Source organism: Lissotriton vulgaris, chromosome 3_1 (genome assembly GCF_964263255.1).
Source record: "Lissotriton vulgaris chromosome 3_1, aLisVul1.2, whole genome shotgun sequence".
Classification (NCBI taxonomy): domain Eukaryota; kingdom Metazoa; phylum Chordata; class Amphibia; order Caudata; family Salamandridae; genus Lissotriton; species Lissotriton vulgaris.
In genome coordinates this window covers 1,485,686,700-1,485,708,114 of record NC_141689.1, presented here as the reverse complement: position 1 = coordinate 1,485,708,114, position 21,415 = coordinate 1,485,686,700, and the positions used below count along the sequence as shown (strand labels likewise).

At 44.8% G+C, this 21,415-nt stretch overlaps 1 protein-coding gene across 3 annotated transcripts in view; it reads left to right on the top strand.

The window, feature by feature from the left end:
• Positions 1–21,415, top strand: part of UNC5C (unc-5 netrin receptor C) — a 458,529-nt gene that overhangs the window by 176,696 nt on the left and 260,418 nt on the right. The gene's annotated exons all lie outside the window — the stretch shown is intronic.

Here is a 21,415-nt window from a genome sequence, read left to right as displayed (position 1 = left end):
GAATGCCTTATGAGTGGTGCACAGTACTTTGTGTTTCGTGCCCTGTTTTGCCAGGCACCGTTGTATGATTTGTGGGTATGTGTTTTGCAAGACACATTCTGACCGGCTCGTTTATTTTTTATTTTTCACAGTTTGGTAGTGTATTTTGGTAGGCATGAAGAAAATATGTTGCCACGGTCCAAGCACGTTAGAGCAAAGACCTAATCCTGCTCTGCTCTGAATACCTGGAAGACCAGAGAGCAGTGCTTAATTAGAGCCGGTGGGTTCCGGTGCTCGGCGCCCGCACTTCATTCTCAACACTGACGTTTGTGACAGCTGCCACAAGGTGGCACTGTCTGGCTAATTTGGCAATGACAACAACAACAGGTACATTATTCATTCGATAAACATTACAAATGACTATTACTTGCAGCTCAAGCCATCCTTATAGCTTTAGGGGCCTGAAATAGTCAGAATTGTCACACTTGTAGGAGTGTGATGGGTAATGTTTCTATCCTTGGCAGCTTGGCAGGGGCAATGTGTGGTGAGAGCCCTGGCACTTCTTTTTTTATTGTGTGCAAATTAAGCACTGCCAGAGAGAAAGCACACTTTTGAAAATGCATGTGTGTATGTGTGTGTGGTGTATGTGTGTGTGTATGTGTTTATTGTGGCAATGGCTGCTTTATTAGCTTAGCTTAGCTGTGAAGATGAAACAGGAGACGCTGCCTCCTTGCAACCACATGCCAGCAGCGAGCCATCCATGAGCAGTGCCCTCGAGAGGGTACAGAACTGGTAAAACACTTCTCTGCTATCTCAACTGAGTAAGCGTTTTTTGTTTTTTTGGTTGCGTTTTTTTCCAACAGTGGAAGCGGTTCTCTACCCCTTAATAGCTGGCTGCGTTTGACGAGGCCCTCAAGCTGCCTAAGTGGCCCGGTGTCAGAGACGGACGGGCAGCTGGTGTTTGCTTTGTAAATGATGGCCCTGCTATGGGAGTCGAAGACAGGCCTCTGTAGGCTACGAAAGCCCGGGCTCTAATACATTACGCTACTGCCCGAAAGTACTTTCTAATGTGTTTTCTTTCCGTAATGTGTCTTTTGATGGGGAGAGGAGAGCGTGGGGGATAGGGCAAGTTTGTGTGCCTGTATTTACATTGTTATCCATTACCACTGAACCCACAGCTGTGCCGCGGGAATGGCCTTCACGCAGCACCTGTTTAGGGAATAATTCATCAAAGTTGTTTATTGTCTGATAATCCATCATCCTCTGTTTGTTTCTGTTGCGAATGTCTGTCTCCAGAGAAATTCGCTGAATAAAACGCATTGTCTTATAGTGAATCGCAGGTGCATTAAAAGTGCGCAACAATTTCGCAAGATGCGTGTCTCCAATGAAAGGCCAAGCTTCAGCACAGAGTCGTAGAGTGCATAAGAAAGAGTTGCACACACAGGGTGGTTATTTCGTGTTCTGCAGCAGGTGAACAACCACCGACCGACGCGCCACACTTGAGGAATCTCAAGTGATGTACATAGAGTGGGATGTTTCGGTTGAGGGGGGCCCTCGAAGCTCTGCCGGTGTCGGTGGATGTGGGATCAAGTCTGAGGGACACTATGCGCCAAGCTGCAGGCAGTTTCGAGCACTCTGTGTTGGAGCCGCCATTTCATCAGTAACACAAGAGGTCGCTGGCCGAAGGTGGTATTTCCACGACATGGGCCACACTACTGCTAAGATCAAGGAGCGTCGCCCCACTCCTTCGCAGCAGTGAAGTAAAGGAAGCATAAAATGATAATAACTTACGTTATCATTTCATGTTTCCTTCTGCTGCAGCTTTGCGTTTGGGCCGGGGCTGCACCGATGATAGAGGAGCAGGGGAGAAGTGGTTTGCCCACTCCTAAGTGCACATGGCTGTTTGGCCGGCCTGAACAGTCATGCGCACTTCGATCATCTCCATGCAGGCTGATTTACAGCTTTTCGTGGCGAACATGCACAGGCCCCCATTCCCTGGCTGAGCTTCGATCCACACACTCAGGCCAATCACAACGCTGCTTTGCAGCATCGTGATTGGCTATCGGGAGGTTGGGAGCCGGCCTTCTGCTGCTTCCTGCATCCTGCTGCGGGACTGGAGCCAGGAAGAAGAGAACAGAGGAGAGGCGGCAGCTGGCTGACCTGCCCTCATAGGTTAGTGTTTTTGGTTTAGTCTATTCAACTTTTTTTCGTCCCCCCACCTCGCTGCCCCCAGACTCGCCCAACCACCCGGGTCCGGTAGCAGCCACTAATGCACTTCTGTCATGGTAGCTGCTGTGTTTGGCAATAACTAAAGCTTCTGTTCTGTTCCAAGTGCAAGCTCTAAATGGAAATATTCTATTGGTCCAAACTAAGGGATCAAATTCCGAACCGTATGGAGTTGCACCTCCGGACTCTATACCATCCCGCACCATTAATAATTTACCACGTGTGGACTTGCACCCAGTAAATACTCCTTTGTTACCGCTCACAAATTTCACCTCCAGAGAGCAGGTGGAATTTGACAGATTAAATGAGCTTGGAAATCATGAAAAGCATGTAGCAAATAAACTATTAGTTCCATAACTCACCTTTTGTAACTCTTTATTCCCGACCTGAGGAATCTTAATGGTCTCCTAGAGAGGGAGGAATATTGGTAAGAAACTAGAATTCCAGACCAAGTGTTCCATTGACTCTTGTACTCAGAAGTGGTCTCTGAGGTCATCCCTGAGGTCATCAGTCATTTTGGGACATGTCTACAGTGTAGTGACCTAAAGTCTCCAGGCATGCCGAGATCATACTGTGACCGTCACCACCTCTTGCACTCCTCCTATGTTAAGACTAGAGTCAAATGATACCTTCAGCTTTGTATGATTCTGATGCTGGTAATAACGGGACTTAACTTACTGCAGATGTTCAGTTTTTCCTGCCACATATTTAGTTGTTTAGACTCAGTATTCATATCATTGTAGGTTTGAAAGTATTTACCTTGGAGCAATCATGCCAGCTTTGAATGTGATCCGGAAGGCTAATGATCCCTGTCAATGACTTATTGATGAACTGAACCTGCAAACAAAGATCCAATCCAATAAAAACAGGGATGTGCCTTCAGGTCACGGATATTGACAATTTATTATAATAGCCAAAAATAAACAGGAAAAAATAAGGGGAACAGCACAGTGCTCTATGGATCCCCAAGTTAAGAACGAATGACAGGAAAAAGTTAGGAGACTACGGTGACTTGTGTTAATATTTCGTATGAAGAATTTAATCCCACCTAGGGCTTTTCCCCAATTGCGGAGAGAGTCCTCAAAATGCCATAGCTTATATTGTGTCCTGTCAAGGGCCACATATGAGCCTAAATAATGAGGGTCAGTAGGCTTCTTCTGATCAGGGCTGCAATATTATTTATATTCACACTGGTCAGATCTTCAAAGCAGTGAATCCCAACCTCCTGCCTTCAAAAAAATCATGCATGGATTGTGACCTATTTTTCCAGTTGTCCTTTAATCAGACTCTATTTAGGAAGAAGATGGAGTAAAAATGCGGATTCCTCCTGAAGTGCGTGGAAAATAGGCATACTCTCATACTTGTCAGTCATTCTTCTTGTCCGGCCCCATTACTACCCCTACTTATTAATCACTCTCCCCCAATTTCTTACCTCTTCAGTCAGTGTACTTCTCATTCATTCTTCTTGTCTGGCCTTTTACTTCCCCTACTTCAGCAATAATTTCTTCCTGAGGGTGAGGGGTCATCTCCGCCGGCCTGCTGCCGTGCTAAACATTAAAAAATGTAATGGCAAGGAAATAATTTCATTGCCATTTTTCATGTTTAGCGGCACAGCAGCCGGTAGTCAAGATTAGTGGGGGGCGTGCCTTCCTATGCTGCCGATTGGCAGCAGAGGAGGGCTGAAGGAGCAAGGTGGACCCTCCAAAGTGCGCATGTCACTTTGACCAGCTATCTTGAGCTAGCCAAAGTGACTGCGCACTATGCAGTCCTGTCTTAGACAGCTGGGTGGGGACCAAGCACAGGCCTAAAGGGCCCGAAGGAGTGTCCAACCGGGATACTCCATCTAATCCTGGTGCTGCTCTTATGCTGGTGAGAGTAGCACCAGGAATAGTTAGGGGAACTTCCTGGAGTCTGGAGCACGCAGAGCCACTCGCCTTACCTGCATGCACACACCCAATTCAGTTGCCCGGCTGCCCACCGGTGCACATAAGTGCCAGCCACCCCCGCCCTACTTATTTATCATTGGCATCCATTTCTTACCTCCTCAATTTTCATCCCCCCTTATCACACGTACACCTCAATTCTCAATTGTGCTCCTCACTCATGATTCAGTGATGGTATGAAATAGATGAGTAACTCTATAAACAAAGAAAGCTTCTACCTTTGAGTTTGCTCTTACACTAGATTCAACACACATTTGATATGGTTAGCAACAACAACAGTGAGTGTGTTGTGTCCACACCACAGTGCCATCAAATTCAATCTCCTGGATCCTTCTCCCAGAAGGCTGCGTGACTGGCCTCCCAAACAGTTCAATCGAGGTTGATCTCACATAATGTGTTGCAAAGTTTTAGCCCATCGTGGAGGTGAAACGACACCTCTCTGCATAATCAAGCCGCCCCTGAGATATTTGCATTCTGCCTTCTACCTTGGCAGATTGTCAAGACGTTAAGGATACGCGCTAGATATCCCAGCAGCGAGCATAAATGGCATACTTCACCCACCATCTGGCTTCCATTCTGTCTATATGAGCCGAGTTTTGTGATAAACTAGCATATTTTGTACTAATTGACTTTATTTATTTTGTGACATTTCGAAAAAAATAAAGTTAGCTTTATTCAGGAGGAAAGGGCATGTTTCTTTTTAAGTCTCCATCCGAAATACACCAATCAGGGTGAGGTACTTAATGCCTAATGGATAGAATGAATGTTTTCTATTTATTATTCTCTGTCTGGTGTACTCTGTATCGCTGTGGTATTAGGCAGAAGAAGTGTCCATCATAGCCATGATATTTCTTACTGCTTATCACTTCCGAGCTATAAATTATAAATTTTTTGGTGTGTCAGAAGGATGAAAGGCTGATTTACTACAGCAGAATTGTAGGTTGCGACCAACAAGCAATGCCCGGGTTTCCGCAGTCGGTTCTCAACCCACTGAGCTGTCTTACAGTAGCAAAGCATCGATGTAAACTGGTGTATCCTGTCATATTTTTGTTTTGCTGTTTAGGTAAGGTGACAGCTCAATAGTGGCACAGGATAAAATGAGTAACTCACATGTGACAATGATTACGACATTGTTTACTTATTTAAATGTGTTTTAAAGAGCCGGTTCGTAATGTAAGCCCGCAGCAAATGTGTGCATAATATAACTGCAGAGTAAACTCTGAACATACTAAGACAGAGCCATATGTTTATCGTGTGCTAAAAAGACAGAGGGTTTATTTACAAGTCCTTTGCACTGCTGGTGCGTCACTTTTTATGCGATAAGTAGGCCTGGGCGAAGTTCGCGGAGTTCCGCAAAGTGACAAAAAAACTCTGCGGAGTTCCCCAAGTGGCGAATTGCAGAGCAAACAGCTGTTCGTGCTGATCTTCCTGATCCAGAAATTCTACCCGAGTGGCAGTTTGCGCTCGCCAACTTACCGCTGGTGAGCGGGTAAAACACTCCACTGCATTACATGGAGCAGAGTTTTCTGAAATCTGCGAGCTCCACGGAGCGCAGAGTGCAGAAAACTCTGCAAACTCCGCGAACGTAGCAGAGTTTACCATCCAGGACTAATGATAAGCTTGCAAATAAGCAGAGTGCTTAGCATGAAATGGTAACATTTTGTATTAGGCATCAAAAAAAAGACACGTTTAGGTGCTCTGTGTGGAAATATTGTCTAGTAGTTAGATTGTTAGCTTTGGGATCCAGCCAACTAAGGTCTTACCCCAACTCAACAACTAGATTTTTGCATACCTCCTTGACAACCTGTTTTAAGTTGTGGGTTTTGACAGCACTGCTTAAACTGACCTGTTGCTAACAATATACATAGAGTGGGCATTGGATTCTCCTCTCTCAATCACAGGCCTTCTTCATCAAGCCTCTTGCAGCCATTGGCTGGATACTGTTTCAATCATGTTTTGGCCTTGTCTAATGGAGTAATAATCTTCTCTGATCAAATGCTGTTGTATGCCGATTGTATTCTTCTGCACCCACTGGCGTGCTGGTGTTAAACTGCATGAGAGTCCACAACAGTAGCTCTCTATAGCTGCTGGCTCCCTCTCCAGTGTGTTTCTCTAATATGCTAACAGTACATGCATTAACACATTATACCCAGACCTACGGGCTTTGGCAGTGCTGGTTCCTTATTGTAAGATGGGTGGCACTCTGAATAGCACCTAGCCCTGTTTCTCTACGGTTCTTCTCAGTAGACAGTTATGCACTACAAAGGATTATCCTACTAAAATGACATCCTGCCTGTGACCTAGTTCTTGCTTTGATACCGAGACATAAAAAGTACACAGAAGCTGGGTTCTTGTTCTTTTAATTCCTGTCATGTTTTGTTATTACCATCTGTAGAGAGTCATACAGCCAAAAAAACTCTATTGGCGCAGTAAAGCTGGAAGCAGAGTGGCTTTAGTGCGCAGCATGCGCCAACCATGTTTAAAAATTCTAATTTGGATTTATTACTGGAATAGCACATCTTTCTTAGTAGCAATCTGAGCCACCCCCTGGGCAATAAAAACACTTAAGGTCATTTGTTCTTCTGCCCCACCTGCTCCAGACAGGGCTGCGCTCTGGGGCCGTGGCCATTAAGCCTCGTCATTACCTGGGCCTAGGTGGTCATTGTGACAGGGGCATCCGTGCCTCCTCAGACAAACTTGATTGCTGTGGTGACCTTGGAACGTGAGCGTGACACCAGGGAGGCAGGTGGGGCACGTGAGCGCGTTGTCTCGCATTCCACAGCTGCAGGCAGATGAAAGCGGACTGTCAAGGCTCCTTTGAGGGAACAGATTACGCGCAAGGGGCGAGTTAAGAATAAAAAAAAGAAAAAAGAGCTGGGAACTCCTTTGTGTGCGGTCTACTACCTCTGTCTGCTGAGTAGGAAAGTTTCCTGGGAAACAGGTGTCGGCTGGGCCGAGATATGGCACACATTTCCACTTCCTGTAAGTGGGTATCTTTCCGTTTCCTGCTCTTTTGCATTCTGTTTCTCCTTCTCCAGCTTGTGTGTTGTTGCCTCACTTAACCCCTTCACTGCGGCGGCTATTCCGCCGCAGTGCTTAGGGAGCGGGGCGGCCGCGCGGCGGGGCCGTGCTGGTGACGGAACCGCACCGTCACCAGCGTCGTTGTGCTTATGACGGAGTGGTTCCGTCATGGCCCCGCCCGCTCAATAGAACGCTCAGCGCAGGCGCGGAATTCGTGCCACGCATGAGCGGCGGCAGGGCCATGACGGAACCGCTCCACCATCAGCAGAGCGCCACCGCAGCTGATGACGGAGCGGTTCCGTCATCAGCACTTAAGGGGTTAATGTCCATTCACTGCCTCATCCCCCCATGCTCAACGTGAACTCTGTTTTACTCAGTCAATCGTGCACCAGATTTAGGGTGACCAGATGTCCCAGGTTTGACCGGACAGTCCCGGTTTTTAACCTGCTGTCCCGGCAGATTTCTGCAATTTTGGCTCATGTCCCGGTTTTTAGAGGGGGTCGACTGAAAACAGTGAGAAGCACTTTTTGGGGTGTTCTAAAGCAGTGCTAGTTAGCAGCTGTTATAAGTCAGCAGTGCAATTAATATACATGATGTTGGTTGTAGAAATTACATTTTATTTATTTTCTTAATGTATCTTCTGTGATCCTATGTTGATAAGAGCTGTTATTCTGTGCCAAAAATTGTAGTCCTTCTTCTATTTTTCCAAAATGTCCCGGTTTTTGGTTCTCAAGATCTGGTCACCCTAACCAGATTGCCAAAATGTGGGTTTTCGCAGGAGTGGGGCCTCTCCGAACCCTGCCATCTGCACGATCCAATATAATTTCACAGAAGACTACTTCAGTTATCCCATCCCACCCACGTAGCTATGAGAAATCCTTGACTGTGGCTTGCTGCTCAGTTGAACTGTGTGCTTGCAAATGTGTGCATGTTTTGAAATTGAGAATATGCGCAGCATGTGGAATCAAGCTTGCTACTTAGTGTAGTGACATGATTGTTGTGCCCCCTGACCAATACTCAGGGAATCGGGGTCAATGAGCATGCTTGGAGTGAATGCACCATCTCTTTTTTTTCTCACTTTGCTGCCTTCTACTAGAAACAGCCTGTGCACTCCTGGGTACCTCCACACACACCTCCCTGTCAATCTTGATGCTATACGCTTTGATACTCTGTTCCATTTTGGGACAAAAAAACAAGTGCTATGAAGGGATCAGCATTGACCACATCATAGTACTTTTTTTCACTTTTAGCCATGCTGCTGTACAACATGGCTACAAAAACCGTGTCAAAGCCAGCAAATCTCGTATCTGGGCGACCTGTTGGCTTTGTCAATGCTTCTTCTTGTGGAAGCGGGCCAGCTTGCAGCAATTAACAGGCTGAAGGCTGAGGAGACACTAGCTATACACATATTTGCCTAGATCCTCTCCTAGGGAAGTAGGCTTCAAAACCTACCAGGTAACCAAGTAGGAAAGCATACATATTTTAACCCCTTCCATGCTCATGACGAGCTCAGCTCGTCATGCAGTACACTGGTCGTGTGCTTATGATGAGCTGAGCTCGTCATGAATAATGGGGAAAATCACTTTTCATCACAGGAGGGGAAACGCCTTAGCAGTCATGTGGTTAAAAGGTTTCTGTGGACTGATTATCGCGAACCGTACTTACCCCAGTAGATGCGCCGCATATCTTTTTCCCTATAGATTTTGCCCTCTTTTTCCCCTCTGTTCTGTTATTTACAGCTGCATATCATGGCTGACTAATTACGTCTGCGGCCTGCGGGCTACAGCTCCATAACCATCAGTGCCTAGATTTGAGTAAACGGCAGTCCCACCGGCCCACATATACTCCATTTCAGAAAGGATGCGTTTACTGTATAATTGGGATTATGGTGTAAGCATAAGGACAGAACGCATTAAACAGTATCAGCCCTTCATAAAATTCACTTCTGATTAACACTGTAAATAGTGTTTATGAAGGGATGGCAGCTGTTCCAGAGGATAAAGCGCAGCACCGAGGCTGTAATCTGATGGCTCTCATTGCAGGGGACAAAAAACGAGAGTTGCTGTTTTATGCTGCCTGCATTAATCTAGTATTAACACATTTTTTTAACAAGCATTGGTGAAGCCAATAGGTCTAGCATTGTCTGCCAACTTTTGACTTTGCCAATGATTTTGAATGCTATTTTGATAAAACCGTACAAGTGGACAATTTTTGTGCCGGAGTGCAAGAGGTGAACGCTGTCACTCACAGATGGGCAAGCCAATGGTTGAAGAGGACTGACCCCGGGCCCCATGATGTGGCGTGCAGAACAGAAATGTGACTGACACACCAACCGACCAATGAACGAAGCGAGCTGGCTAAAATCCCATAGAAGTATATAATACATATAATTTTATTAAGAACAAAAGGTCTTGGCTAATGCCAGACCTAAAAATGTATTGTAATTGAGGACCAGCTGTAAATAGATTGCCAGTTGATATGTTTTGCAGTGCCATTAACAGTTTGAGCACCTTCAGACACTATGCCCATTTTAAAGAGAAATCAAATTCCTTCCAGTCAACCGGAGGTATATCAGTTCAGCACTGTGGCGGGACTTCTTGTTATGATGTTTATCAGCACCATTTCTCAGAATGAACTAAGAACAGGAGGCAGCTTGAACCACCCATTTCTCCTGTTAGCACCGCCTAAAACAGAACCAACTACTAACCAAGAAAATGGGGTGCAGATGTGGCTTAATGCCCGGAGCTGCCGGTTTCGGAGCTGGGAAACCATGTTCGAGTCTCGGAATCAGCTCAACATCTTCTGATTCTGGGCAACTCACTTACTCTCCCAGTGCCTGCCATAAATGAATGTGTCCTTAACTGGCGCTCATAAAAAGTGCCTGTTTTGATGATTAAGTGCCGGTGAACCCAGGCTCAAGTTAAGCAGTGTCTTTATGTGTGTATGGAGGAATTCTCTGGGAAAATCCCTCTGAAATATGGTATTGATTTGGACTTGGCAAATTGCAATTTTTTTTCTATGCAAAATATACATTATGTACACAACCCGACATTTGTTTGGGTGGCATTCTGCATGAAAACTGTGCACAATTAATGCTCTCATGTGCAAAATGCATACAAAATGCATGTTCTGTTTATTTCCCATACATTTTCTGACGTCATGTGACAAACTTTGGTGGCACAGTACATACAATTGTGGCACACAACAGTTTCACAGATCCAAGACATTTTCTACTTCAACCAGTCTCCCGGGGGAGAAATGAGGCAAGAAATTCTTGGCATAGGAAAACCAAAAATTATCTGAAATAAGAAGACTCACTAATTGTGGTTTACACAAATGTATATTTGTATACATAAACTCCACTCAGGCCACATTATGAGGCAGGGTTGACTATTTATGCATCAAGAAAAGGCTAAATATGCAGCATTACATGGCACATTGTGTGTATTATCATTTGTTCTTTTTACGTATTAACACTATCTAGGCAAACATTTCAACTCATTAGTACCAGTGGTGGCCGCTGCGGAACGGGGGTGGTGGGTCAGGGAATGAAAAAAAAAAAAGAACATTTACCTTTGAATGTCCGCCACCTCTCCTCAGTCCTCTTCTCTTCCCGGCAGCACGGAACGGAAGCACACATGCTTCCAGACTCACCTAAGCCAATCACAACGCTGCTGTCACCAGCATGACATCAGCCTTGTGATTGGTCTGAGTGGCTTGTTTGGCTGCTCATGCTGCGTCTGGGACACTTCACCACCCGGATGTGCATTACAGCCAGTTGGAGAAATGGTAAGTGCTAAGACAGCCAATCAAACTGACATGCGCACTTATGGTGCACATATTTCCTCCTCCCCCTGGTCCATCCCCACCCCACCCTAACCTGGCTCTGAATCCGTACTGAAAGATTAAATGATAATCACATTGTTTTGCCGTCATTTTATTTTTCCTTTATTGCACTGCTCAAAGAGCAGTGGGGTGATGCTCCTCTGCCTAAGCAGAGGATCAGCCGCTGATTATTAGTAGTACCAGTTTGATACCCATATACAACAATAAGCAACAGAAAGATAAACTGTGCAGAGGGCCTTCCACTGGGCAGTAACGCTCCCAGTGGAAGCCATGTTTTTAGTAACTTTTAGCCCTTTGAAGCTAGAAACAATGTTTATGTTAACCCCTTCCACGCTGATGACGAGCTGGGCTCGTCATGGCGTAGCCTCCTCGCACGCTGATGACGAGCCCAGCTCGTCACGTAACATGCGATTTAAAAAATCTCAGCGTGCGAGCGGAATTCCGCTAGCGCGCATGAGGTTAACATCTGAAGATCATGCAGCAGCAAATGCATTATGTAGCAAATGCGGCAAATCCATAAACAAGCAGAAAGCGCAGCAGCCACAAAATCATATAATTCAAGTGGCTCTGCTTGGAATCAAACCTAGTTTTTGATCATCAAAGAAAAAAGTCAGCTGTGCAATAAGTCTAGTTTGTGCTGTATAATATGTAAAGCGCTCTGATACCTTCGGGTCTATCTAGCGCTATATAAAACGCAAATAAATAAATAAATAAATATCATGTGAAGCCCTTGCTAAAGAGTATCACATTGATGTTGAGGTGTTATGTAAGGTGTGTCTGAGCTCCCTGGTGTATTCAAATGGCGTCCAATGTGTCCTACTGTCTCAGGCACCGTGCGCTGTGTGCTTTTCCCCACAGTCACTAAAACTGCTCTGCTGGCATGTGTTGGCACCAATTAGGTAGTAACAACCATTGCTCGACAAAAGTGCAGAGTAAAGGGGAAGGCCATATGCTGTGTGTTCGCCTGCTGTGTTTTCACATGACTGGGAGTTGGTGCAAGAATGGTTGTCTGCGTCATGTCGTGCCTGCAACACGCACATCTAGAAAGACGTACATTCTCACATTTTCTGCACAAGCTAAATTTAAAATGCTGCTCTATTGAATTCAACAGAAGATGTACGAGCTCTGAGAGGGCAGTAACACTGCCAGTCGGGCTATATCCAGTCTGCTTGTTACCGGAATAAAGCAAGCCTCTGCAATGCAATAGGTCTTGCATTTACGTGAGTTTGAGCTATTGGCATTGTAAACGACAATGCCTTTTATTTATGTTTTGGTTTTTAAAACATAAATAAAAGGCATTGTCATTTACAATGCCAATAGCTTAAAATCTCGCAAATGCGATACCTATTGCATTCCAAATGCTTGAAGGCATGGCTGAGTTGACCCCTTCTGTCGCCCACGGCCCCTGAAGCGCTCTCCATTTGCTACGAGTTAAATAAACAAGCCTGTGATCACAACTGCGCATGAGAGACCCTTCTGCAGTAAGAGAAAGTCATGAAAGAAAATAGTGCTTACAGACTAAAGAAGACGCACCGAAGCAAAAGGGCCAGCCCTCATGGGAGGTTACAAATGAAGATAAGGCGGTACTAAGGAGGGACTAACACGCCTAATAACGAATCAGAAGACAGCATTTACAAAGGACAATGGCACAAGCCAATGACAAATATGGGCAGAGAGTGGGCAAGGCTTCAAATACATACTCCAATACAGCATGACAGGCTCAACCTATAAAACACTCTCGGATATGAAGAATATATTTAGCAATTCAAACATTAGATTCAAAATATAAAACCCTTTGGAAATAATTTTCACTGTGTTTGATTAACAGCAGGTATAAGCAAAATGTCAATTATGCTTGTGAAAGTAGCAAATTTCGCCATGTGCAAAATTTGCAAAGTTCACACAACTAAGCATTGGCCAATTTTGAATAATGTTTTGCTCGACTTTCTCAGAAAATGTATTACCGGAGACATTTGCTGCTTGAATCAGTCTTCTGCCCATGTCGCACATGACTATTTGTGGCAGGTATGTCCTTGTTTGAAATTGCATGCAGGATACCAGCAAACTGTGAGTCATATTTACAAGCCCCTAATGCCACTGGAGCGTCACTTTTTTTGACGCTCTAGTAGCGTTGCACCATTCTCATATATTTACACTTAAAGTGGCTTGACGCCACCTTGTAAATGTGCCCTTTACCACTGCAGACTGTTGCGGCAAAGGGGCTGATGATGGGTGTTGCTGTGGGCGTACCACGACAACACCCATTGCTTTTTGATGATACCCCAGATGTACAAGGCTGGGGCAGTGCCAAAAACTAAGGCCAGGTAATACCTAGTCTTAGAATGGTGATACGAGGAGAACTTAAAGATTTCTCCTACTTTTTTCTTTTTCTATGTGTGTTGCAGAATCTTTCTATGTGTGCTGCATTCTGCAGCACACATCGGAAGAGCACATCGCCATTATTGATTGTTTATGTGCAGGAAGGTGTCCCTTCCTGCACATAAACAATCCCTCCATGGCTCAAGGGTGCTCTTGGCAGCTTTTTTAGCACCAGTGCTAGGGGAAAAGCAGGGGTGGGCTGTAGTTTTGTAAATACGGCGCATCCCTGCATTTTGAAAATGCCAGAGCGTGGTGTTGCCAAATTTGGCCTAAGACTGCGCTTTGGCTTTTTCTTGTAAATATTCCCCATTTTGCACGATTTGTGCAATTTTTGTGAAATTTTTCATAAAGGAATGAACCCTTTTGCATACCACTCTCATGTCAATTTTCTTGCCCAGCGCATTAAATGGAAATGCAAAAGTGCTGATATTCAGAGTACCTGTTAGCTCCCTGAAAAGTGCCAGTATTCTCCCATTAAAGGCACTGCAGCAGATCTAAAAAGTGCAGGTGCTCTCCCTTTAACATTAAAGAAGTGCAGGTACTCCGTCCTGGACAGAACCTGCTCATAAAAAGCACTACTCTTGCTCAGGTACAGAGGTCCACTAAGACTGAGACTTCCAAGACCTTAAACAAGGTGATCTATTTCCGTTTAACCTTTCTTTCCTTTTAACATGTGCAGAGGCATATATATGTCGTGATTTCTGTTTGTCTTAATTTCCCTTCGATTTCCGCAGCTGTCCCAACTTGTCCTCCTGGAGCAAATTTTGCAGGTAATGGAGATTATGCAGGATAGGCAGAAGCGCAAAAAAACCCTCCTCCTGAAGATACCTTTTGAAAAATTGCAGCCCAGGGGTGCAATAAGCATACTGGGTTTATGGTAGGGCATCTTGCCTTGGACACATTGCCTGACGAGGATTGGGGGGAAAACTTGCAATTAGCAAGAAAACTGCCCTTTTCAGATTAATGAGTATTCAGGATAATGTTGGTGGCAATCATCGCTTCATGAGGCCATAAACGTAGAGGCTGGCGGTCCTATCCCTAAATAGCCCCTGAAGATTACATTTAGACAAAGTAAATCGTAGTCACAGCCATTACTTTCTCTACGCACTGCCAAATTTTATCCCTTAGTCCCGGAGGTAGCCGGAGGCTACGCATTGTTCCTGCTTTCTTTTATGATTATTGCAAATAGGCACCAAGAGGGAGAAGGCCTGCTATTGACAATGGATGTAGAGGTGGAGCTGGCATGCTAGACAACTTTGGTTGGTTCATCATGTAGGAACCTGTGTAGGTGGAGCTAATTTAATTGTCCTATCATATGGAAAAAAAGAATATGTTGAGGAATTTACTAACTGGTGTCAAATGGATTTTCATACAGGGAATCTGAAAATTCTATGCACTCACTTTAACCTAGGTGGTTGGTGTTTTGCTTGCGACACCTTATTTAGAGGTATATCATTTTTTGTATCCGCACTTTTTTGGTGTGTCTCCAGTCCCTCTCTCCCCCAACCGTCCATGCTCCTGCTGCCCCACCCTCAGCTCCATTCTGTTGCTGTTCACTCATTCCTTTCCCATACTTCTCATGTGTTGCTTATTCCCCTCACTTCTCCACATTCGGTTGTGTTGCTACTCCATTCCTTCTACCTTCATCCTACACCACACCTCCCTTGGTGTTGTTGCTTCCTCCCTCCTCCCCAACCTCCCTCGTGTTGTTGGACCCCAACCACCCCCCATGTCTGTTGTGTTGCTACCCCTTCACAGTTCCCCCTGCCTCCCTCCAATCCTCCGCCCCCCACAAAAACATTGAAAAAGCCAAATAGCTCTTGTTGATGCGAGTGGTACTTGGCTTGGTTCAATATTTTTTGGACACATTGCAACATCGACTTTGCCAATGCTTCTTTCTTTTTGGTTAAGCACTCAATGATACTTTGTGTTTACCATCTCTCTTCCTTGTTCAGTGTTACTCTGACTCTCATGTGCTACTCTCTCTCTTGTGTGCTTCTCCCCTGGCACTTGCTGTTGCTCTCTTCGCTTATGTGCTCCTTCCGAGGGGTGGGCAAAAATTCTGCTCCTCTTGGAACGCGCAGTTCCGGCAAAACTCTGTCAGCCGCGGCATGGCAGAGTTTTTTATTGCACGCGGCTTGCTAACGTTAAGTTGTCGAGCGAAGATTTGCATCCCCTAGCGCAATTACCAGGCACTAGAATGCCTCCCAACGAGATTTCTTAATGCAGGCAGTCACAGCAATTTGCGATAGTTCACGTGGAGAAAGCTGCCACTCGAGTAGAAAATCTACATGAGCAGCAGAAAGAAGCAGCGCCCTGTGGTGCACTTTGTGGTGCAATGCGCAAAAAAATCAGCGAGGGAAGCATGAGGTGCCGAATTCCATCCGCTCGCAGAATTCCTCAGAATCTCAAGGAGTTTTTATCTAACTGCTCAGAATTCCGCAGAGTGAAACTCCGCAAGTTCCTCCCACCCCTACTACTTTACCCCTCCATCTCCCTATCTGGTCCCCATCCCACCCACTCTCTGTTACTTATCCTCTCCTGCAGACTCCCTGTTGCTTACCACCATCCTGCCCAGTTCCTGTTGCTTACCTCCACCCACTTTTCCGCGTTGGTGATTTGAAAATTATAATTATTATTTATATATTTGTATTTGCGGAGTGCCCAGCTGCTGCGTTCTACTTTGCTAACAATTTTTTTTTTCAATTATTCATGCCTTATCTTGTAATCTAGGGCTACCATGTGATGTCTCACTGATGCTGCTACCATAACTTGCCTTATGAAAGTGCCAGCCTTGCATTTTCACATCAAGAGGGCATGGAATCTCTAAGTCAGTCATTAAAAAGCCATGGTTTCCTCAGCAATACAAATTGAGCAAAGACCACTCAAAAGTTGCAGTAAAATGGATTTAACCTTGAGCCCAACACTAGTATGATGTGTTTTTCACAGCTAAGGTTTGCCAAGTAGGTAGACAAGAATACTCAGCAGTTACTATGCTGGTCTGACTGGTTTTGACTTTAGGCATACAGGTGCTATGTATCTGCACAAAGTGACAAATAAACAGTGCCGTGTGACCCAGAGTTCCGCAAGCAGCTGATTGCATTAGTGTCATGCTGTTCGCAGTGATTTTGAGCGCTGGGTGTTTGTCCCATGCCGTAAACTCATTGCGAACTGCACAAAGCGCAATGCAAGAGAGCGCATCTTCATTTCTGCTGCTCAAGTAGATTTTCTACTTGACCGTCAGCTTTCTGAACGCGAACGTAAGGTTTCTCAATGTGAGTGGTCGCGAACTGCCGCGACCTTTCGCATGGAGAAATCCGACCACCCACATTGAGAAATCTTGCCAGGTGGTTGATATTCCTCGCTCGCACTCGCCAACTAGAACTTGGCGAGCGCGAGCAAGGAAAAATCTCGCCGGGAGGTGGATTTTCCTTGCTCGCCAATTTGACATTGATGAGCACAAGCGAGTAAAAAAAACTCTGCTACGCGAATTCTGTTGAGTGCTAAAAACTCTGTGAACGGAGCGGAGTTCACCGTCCATGGTTAGTGCTATGTCTCAAAACTTTGAATGATTTGAACCACAACTGAATGCAATGCCAACAGGCTACTTTGGCTCTAGTAAACAAGTACCCAAGAACCATAAAAGGCATGGCGATTCCAAAAGCACTACAGATTCCAATAACACTACGCCGGTACAAATGTTCTTTTACGTGAAAGGGTGTGGCCAAATGTTTAGAGGGTAGACCTCGCAGCTGCGAATCGGGTTCGAGTCTCAGCAGGGACACTCAACATCCTGTGACAGCTCAACATCCGGTGATTCGAGGCAAATCACTAACAGCCTGATTCATGAAAGACCCGTTTTGCGAGTCTCTAATAGCGATTTATAAGGAATCGCTATTACAGGCTCGCAAAACGGGATTCATGTAGGAATATCCCAAAAAAATGTGATTTCTACTTATTCCTTATTTGCGATTAGCAAATTGCTAATCGCAAATAAGGAATAACTCCCCATTCATTGGCCCATAGGAATGAATGGGGAGTATTCCTTATTTGCGATTAGCAATTAGCTAATCGCAAATAAGATAGCAATTTAAAGGGTGCCAGGGGTGTCCAGAGGACACCCTGTAGCACCCCTTAAATGCAAATTTAAACAGGTGTTGCGCACACACATGTTCAAAAGACATGTGTGTGTGTGCAACATGCAACTCAGAAAAATGCTTTCAAAAGCATTTTTCTGAGTTTTCGCTATTTACCACGAGGTTTGACCTTGCGGTAAATAGCGGCCCGAAATTGCGATTTTGCAATTTGAAAATGGATGATGAATTGCATTTAAGGAATCTCAAATAGAGATTCCTTAAATGTAATTCCTCGCAAATTTGCGAATTCGCTATTACCGATTTTTGCATTTGGGATGATGAATCCCAAATGCAAAAATCGCACTCGCAAAGGGCCAGATTCTCAGAATCTGGCCCTTTGCGAGCGCAATTACCTTTGATGAATCAGGCTGTAAATCTCCCCTTGCCCAACAAAATGAATGTGTCCCTCTGTAATGCAACAGGTGCTCACATAATGCGTTCAGGTTACTTCGGGTCGTGTTGGCGCTATATGTAAAAATAAAAATAAAGTGTTGTATTATACTATCGGCGCTGCTATTGTGCTTGCTTACCTTTAATATAGCATTGTAGCTCCTTCTCAACATGGGTGCCTCTTCGAGGGCCTAAGAAGGTGCACTCAACCAGATGTGTATGTTTGTTTGATTGTTCTCCGTTGTGTGCGATCAATAGAGATTTGTTAAATGTCTAGTTCAGCAATGGTTTGTGAAAGAGAATTTACACCAGGATTTTTGTCTGTCTGAAAGTTTAAAATTTCCGCAATGCGGCAGCGTGCGCCTATGCATCGCGAGTTTTACAACCGATTTGTGAATCGAGCCCTAAATGTTGAAATTGTAAAGATTTCATTACTGTTTGGTAATTGAAGTGAAATCCACTGGTGTGAATATTCACATGTTTTACGGTCTGCCTGGGAGTTCTGTCAGCTAATGTGACTAATTCTTCCCCGGAGACAGCATTTCTCACTTCAGATGTAAATCTGGCAGCTTCTGTTTCTGTTTTAATTTGTGTGACCCTGGCAGCCATGTTTTTGCGTGATGTGTGACTCTGCAGTTGAAGGTGGGAGTCCCTGGCGAGGGGAGTTATTGGACAGGATCTACAGGCTAAAGGTTTAAATCACGAAATTGTTTCTCCCTGATCTGTGTTGTACTGTGCAGTGCGGCGGATTTAGTTTTGGATAGGGGCCAGAACACTCATGAAGACATGGTTGCTGATATACAGCGAGTGCCTGCTTCAGCTTCTGGTAAATCATTGCACCTTATGAATTCCCTAGTGGCACTGCGGAAATACACTGCCTTTATACCTATGAACAATGGTACGGTATACGTGCAGTGAGGGCCAGTGCGTAATGGCACTGCAGGCAGCTCCAGAACAAATAGCCATTTGAGTTCGCCATATTACAAGAAGATACCTAAGAAAAAGCTACGGCTAAGGGAGCTGCAAATGGCAAAATGTCATTTTGCCTGGCACTCTGGAAAGCCTTTTACCATCTGTACGTATCCAAACATCAAAGAATGAGAATAAGAGACACATATCAGTGCCTGTGGTTGTATGGAAGCAGCTACTGAGTAGGTAGTTGACAAAATATGTAAAGTCTTGACAGCGGCAATATTTTACTGTGTAAAAGTCTGTCTGGGGTAAGTTCTTTTTGGGGGAAGTTCTAAAGGGGGAATATATAATTGAACTGGAGGAATGTCTGACTGGGGAAAGCTCTAACTGCTGAAACATCTGTGTAGGGCAGGGCTTTTTGTTTTATTTTGTAGATTTATATTGCGCTAACTCGATCCGAAGGTATTGAAGAGATTTGCATGAGCACCAGTTATATTACACAAGGACAGATTAGTTTTTGGTAGGCACGGGGAGATTAAGTGATTTGCACAGAATCACAGGATGTTGAGCTGACGCGAAAGCTCGAACCTGGTTCCTCAGTTCCAAAGTCGTCAGCTCAAGCCGTGAGACCACATCCTCTCTCCAATGCCGGTCCAAGAGGACTGGATCCATGCCAGATTTTTAGCAGCTGTATGATGTTACAACGCGATCTTTTAGATCGCGGTACATCACAACGCATCTTTTACAACGCAAGTCGTTACCACGATTTGCGCTGTAGGGTGCTGGACTTAGGAATAGTAAGATTTACTATTCTAACTTCTGCCTACGTACAGTAGGGAAGGTGTTGGAATAGTAAATCTACTATTCCTTAGTCTACAGCGCCCTCCAGCGCAAGTCGTGGTAACGACCTGCGTTGTAAAAGAAGCGTGGTAATGGCAGCGCGGTGTTTTTACTGCGTTGTTATGGATGTTCCCCATTTTTAGCATATCCACATTTAGATAAATATAGTTATCTTAAAAATCTGGCATGGATCCGGCACTCCAGCACTGGAGAAACATAACAAGTCTAGGGTGATGTATAGCTAAGGGTGCTCTGATTGCTGGAAGCTCTTAATGGGGGAATATTTAACTGTGTGAAGGTCTGACTGAGCGAAGTTCTGGCTGTGTGAAGGTCTGACTGAGCGAAGGTCTGGCTGTGTGAAGGTCTGACTGGGGAAAGCTCCAAATGTAAGAACATCTGAATTCTCAAGTCTGATTAAGGAAATGTAGGACCTGGCAGCTGTGGATGTGCAAAGATCTGACTGTTGGAAGGTCTGCATGGGGGAAGGTGTGGCTGGGAAAGGGCTAACTGAGGGAAGGTCTGAGTTTGGGAATATCTGACGGTCGGATCTGATTCCGGAAGGTCTCTCAGGGGGAGGCTCTGACTGTGGAAAGCCTGGCAGGGGAAGGCCTGGAAAGACAGACTGGTAGTTATATGTAAGGGATAGTTTCTCAAGACATTAAGGGCCCGATGTAGGTAGGCAAAAATCGGTAATTCCGGCCGTTACCAACCGGTATTTGGAAAATGAGATGTAGGTGGGCATTTTACTGATTCGGTAATTTACCGAATCTGTATTTTAAGGAATCGGTAAATTAATGATTCCTTAAAATACCGAATCGGTAAATTACCGATTTTGCAATGTAGGGAGCACTCAAATGAGTGCTTTTCCCCTTTTAGGATTCGTTATTTACCACCAACTACAAGTTGGTGGTAAATAATGAAAACCATGGAAAAAGCTTTTTTTTTGCTTTTCCAACAGTGCCATGTTGCAGACATACATGCCCTTAGGGCATGTATGTATGCAACATGTGCACCCATACACAATTGAGGGGTGCAACAGGGTGTAAAAGTGACACCCTGCCACCCTTCAACGTTTCCCCCTTTTACCGAATCGGTAAATACCGATTCAGTAATTGGCATTCATTCCTATGGGCCCTCCCGTTTTGGTAATTACTGAAACTTACCGATTCTGTAATTTTTTCGGTAAAAATACCTACATCCCATTTGCCTGTTCTTAAATACCGAATCGGTATGATTCGGTATTTAAGAATCGGTAATCTGGGATTACCTACATCGGGCCTTAAGTGATGGGACATGCCTGGGCAGGAAGTTAAAGTTTGAAAAGCACTGTAGCCGTTAAGCAGCACACCGCAGCACTCCTGCTTCGTGTTCTAACCCACTGAGCTCTTTACTTGTAATCGAGAACCATTATCATAACTCCAGCCTTGTTTAAATTCAAAACTCTCTTTTCAAGCCTAAAGGCTTAAAAGACAAACCCACATTACATGCAGCATTTTATGAAAGCAGATTGCACACAAAGCATTTCTGGTTGTCTATAAAATTCATAGTAATTTGGAGAAGCAGCTGTTATTGTTCTGTACAATACATCAGAAGATCTTTTGGAAACTGAAATCGAATGAGCCGGCAGTTGTGACAAACCAGAATCTACCCGCGCAGTAGAATCGGAGTGTCTATCCACTCTAGCAATTTTTTTTTTGTGGGCACTCGGATCTTCTGTAGTTTTTCAACGACTCCATTTGCATT